Genomic DNA, 4879 nt, shown 5'->3' with positions numbered 1-4879 from the left:
CACAGTTCTGCCATTCAGAGATCAGGTACACTCTGCCAAGCGAAGAAAATTTTCAACGGCGAGAGAGGTAGACCAAGATTTGAAACACCACATGCACAGCTACAATTTTTTGTCGAAAAAGGCTTTAAAGTCGCCGAAATTGCACAACTTTTTGGTGCAAGTTCAAGTACAGTGGAAAGGCGTTTGGCAGAGTTTGGGCTGTCAATCAGAACAACCTACGCGCAGTTGTCAGACAGAGATTTAGATGCAGTCACCAGTGAGATCATGAGAGAAATCCCCAATGTTGGATGTAAGAATGACTGGTTTCCTCCTTGGACGCAGTTTACGTGTACAACAAATCAGGATTAGAGAGTCAATGCGCAGAGTAAACCCCGAAGGTGCCCTAATTCGGGCCTTAGAATTAAATGTTATATGCAGAAGAAGTTACCACATTCAAGGTCTCCTATCCCTGTGGCACATCGACGGGAACCATAAATTAATAAGGTTGGTTCGTTGAGGCGACAATGTTTCAACAGAACATGATAAAGCGAAGGGAATGAATTGATGCTTTGTAGTCTATTTCCTTTTATTTGTTCTTCATATCCAAATGGGGTTAAGTTAAGAAAATGACTAGTATTTGTTGTTAGTACTAAAACTGATTTTAACAAGTTAATGACTTGCTTATCAGTAGGTTACTCTTTGTACATTTGCCAGCTGACATGTGTTGCTAGCCCCTAAAGTAAAACATTTTTGCTATTTCATAGCTTCAAAGAGAATTTATTTTTCTACTCCTATTACTGTTCACAGCTAAATTGACAAAATCACGGAAGAATGAAGGGGAAGAGGGGGCATCCTTCACTAATACCCTTTTAGGGTCGATCGGAGATCTGCCCAAAGTTACCAATGTAGTGGTGGCTATAAAGATCCATGGGTACTAGAAAACAACCAACCATGTGATTCTGCGTTGATAAAACGCTCTTCTAAGGCCCAGTTCAAACGTCCAACTTTGCATGTGCTGAACCTAAAACAAAAGAGGCAAAATATTTTTCTCATTTCCGTTAGGCACGGCACATGAAAAGTTCAACTTCTGAAACGCGCCTAAGAATAACTTAAGACAGATAAACAGATAAACTGGAATTAGCCATGTGCAAAAAATACCCTCAAAGTGAAAAAAACCACAGAGTTTATATAAATCATAATTTGTTGTTTTCTCCTTGAAATTAGTACTATAAATTAATGTACCAAAAACGCAGAAAAACTGTGGTATGATTTGTCCCACGACCGAGCTAGAAAGAGGCTTAGGTCTATTTTTGCATTACAGTTTGAAAGAACTTTCCAGCAAAGTAGTGTTTGACATCATCTAAGAAATACACCCATGTCTCTCAAAAGCTTGGTTGTGAGACAAATCTTCGTTAGTTTTTCGATGCTTTTTGGTGCATTTTATTTATAATCTTCAGGAGATAAAACAGATTAATATTTCTATAACAGAAAAGGTCGCGATGTTAGTTGCACCTTAAAATTCCTCCTCTTTATCCTCTCTAAGCAAAAAATACAATGCAATACAGCTCCTACAGATTCGATAAGTTTTATTTGGTTGTTTGAGTAATGTTAGATAAAAGAGAAATTTTAAATCATTCTGCTGTTAACAGGTGGAGGATTGTCATACATGGGGGTATTGATGGCTTTTCGAGGGTGATAGTATACCTTCACTGCTCAACAAATAACAGAGCCAGTACTGTCCTAGAATTGTTTGAAGCAGGAGTTGTAAAGTATGGTCTCCCATCTCGCGTTCGTTGTGATAAAGGGATGGAAAATGTTGAAGTTGCATGGTACATGCTAATGCACCCATCACGAGGTCCTGACAGGGGCAGTCATATTGCGGGCAGAAGTGTCCACAACCAAAGAATTGAGAGGCTTTGGAGAGACTTGTTCACTGGATTCACTTATATTTTTTACAACCTCTTTCGCTACATGGAGGAGTGTGGCATACTCGACCATTCAAATGAACTTCATTTAACAGCACTACACTATGTGTTTGCACCTCGCATCAATAGGCATTTAGCACTGTTCGCAGATGGGCAGTCCAATCAGCACAGAGCACAACAGATCTCCTGAGCAGTTGTGGATCCGGGGAATGCTCCATAATGCTTCACAGAGGATAGAAGATGAATTCAGAGATCAGGTTTGCGCTAAAATATTTGTTGAAATATATATTACATTTCCCCTACATTTTGTATTTTCAGAAGTAGGCTTGAATACAGCTACCCAACACTAAATACAGCAAGATACTATTTCATGAGTAAGTGTCAAGTCTGTCATCATTACTTCAAAACCATTCCAAATGTAATGAATGTATTTGCCACCTATTACACAGCCCTCCCCTACTCCCAACAAGCAGCTCAAAGCACAATAAGCACAATACATTTCAGGCATGACCAATCAATAGCAAACGAAATAAAAACGTAAACGGGTCATTAACAAGTAAATGGCTGGTCACTTGTTGAATACTATGGAACTCCACCCTAAGGAAATCATCTTGATACAGACACCTTAAAAGTGTTAAGTGTCCCATTTTCTGTTAAATTAGCCTACTTGCTACAGGGGATGATTGTTGTTTATTGACAACTTTAACCCGGGCAGTGCTGAAACGTAACATTTTAGATTTAAACAAGCATCAGTGCTAATTTGATGATGTACTTGTCACTCACTGTGATGACAGGTTTCCTTTGGTGACTATGGTATTGATTGGGATGGACCACTCCTTGGTCAGGAATGGGATGGTTCACATGGAGAGGATGAGGCAGTTAGCATTGAAGTACCATAAACACCATTCCTTTTACATCAACAGGAAGTGGAGCAGTTGGAAGGAATTGTTGATCCTTTAGGAGATTCACAATTTTATGGTGTAGATATCTACATGGAAGTTGTGTGCATATTAGAACAAAGATTGCAGGATACAGTTGTGCAGTAGAGAAAGACAAGTGATGCAACATTGTTAGTTGTAGTAGTAAAGTAGTATTAGTTGTGAAGGCTTTTTTGCATTAAGAATAACTTAAATTGTGTCACATTGAAGTTAGTTGTTCTCGTCTTTACATCTTGCTCATCTGTTCCTTTTTGCAGTGAGGCAGGTTAATCTGAGGGTTGCGATTGTTGTGGGGTCCTTCTTACTCAAAATCTTAACTTTATGGAATTAAACTGTTAAGTGAACATGACATGTTCCAATAATAAGCACCATGTCACTGAACGATTTTCAGAAACTAACAAGAAACACTTGTGCGACATTACTCAGTTCTGCAAAGCCTTAATGTTAACCAACACAACTAGACTGGGGCAACATCAATCCCCTATAGTATCCACTAGACTTCTCAATAAGTCAATCAAGGCAGAGACTCACACAAAATTTGGATACAGCCTAAACTTAAGCTTAAAATCATCATAATTTGTGTGAACGGTTGGTACTCTGAATACCAATGCACAAGTTTCAGCGAAAAAGGTGGCCTGGCTACTCTCTATAAATTGTACTGCAATTTTCTGAGGTAAGCCCAGTGGAGGCAATGCGTCTAGTGCTGTCATGAATTGAAGAAGCTTGTTAAGACCACAGGTTCCTTCTTCTGCAAGAAAGTGATATTCAAATACCATGCATTACACACAAAGTCAATCAGTATCTTGCTTGTATCTCGTGTATTTCTGTTTATAATGTTTTCTTAAAATTGCCTCACTTTCATTAATAATATAACAATTTGAAAAGAACTTGCAAGTACTCAGACAATGTTTGAGGCATTCCCCTGCAATGTTTTTGTAAAATTGTGACAAACACACAAAGTTTCTTGCCCTTTTCCAATCCAGAGGGGGATACGTTTACTCAAGCAACTGGTACCCTCGCATCATATGTGTATGTAAGACGAAATAAAGTTGGGATACAAACCTGTCTCTAAATCATTTATAGCTTGCACAAGAAAGTTGTAGCTAACTCTTGACTTGTCGGTCTCCAATACATCCAGGTTGGTGATAATGTCATCACAAATCCAGAATAGCTAATGATGACAGCCCTTTACAGAACTCAACTAGTGGCTCCTTTCGTTTCAACAGCATGTCATGCAGCATAACTGTTTGCATAGCCAGACCACAATTCTTCAGTGTGAGGTTGGGTAGCCATCCTGCTGCCACCAAAGCATCCCCTACTGGGTAATTTATTGAAACATCACATAGGTCATTCTTTGTTGTCGCACAATTGACAAAAAGAACGAAATAAAGGTCAGACAATAGTCACTGACAATAAATTAATTTGTAACTTACAATGATACAAAACCTTTGGAGGGAAAATGTCCTTTTGTTGTAAAGGTAATTGTTATTTTCATAAACAATAAGGCATCTTATGAACAGACCATCAGAAAGAGAAGTGAGATTTTTCGATTCATAATAATGATTATTTTATGACACTTAATTGTTGCAAAGATTTTTATATCAGGAGTTAATGAGTCATCTTCACTGAGTAAGAGACTTTTTAGTGGCATTTATCGCCAGATTTTGTCTTAAGTTTCTCCTAGAATTTTGTTTTCGATTTTGCCTACCCTTCTCCTTCCCCATCCTTTAAAATAATCATTCCATAAACAGGAAAACTTTGTGATATATCTCAAAATCTGTCTGGAAACACATTCTTATTACCTTTTTCACTTAAAAGAGCTTCAACAGCCTTATTCACATCACCATTTGCCACTGTCAATGCATTTTGTACAACTGATAAAGGAAGGCCAGGGATAACCGGCTGGATTATTCCTTTTTTAGACAAAAAGAAAGAACCACTTGTAAACAAACACCAGCAAATAAGGATATTCAAAATCACTTTTAAGGGAGTTGGTTTCCCTTGATATTTAACAAAAGTATGGAGTTCTCTCCAGCA

This window comes from Montipora foliosa, chromosome 6 (genome assembly GCF_036669935.1).
Source record: "Montipora foliosa isolate CH-2021 chromosome 6, ASM3666993v2, whole genome shotgun sequence".
Classification (NCBI taxonomy): domain Eukaryota; kingdom Metazoa; phylum Cnidaria; class Anthozoa; order Scleractinia; family Acroporidae; genus Montipora; species Montipora foliosa.
The sequence above is the reverse complement of the archived record's forward strand: the minus strand, read 5'-3'. Positions refer to the sequence as shown.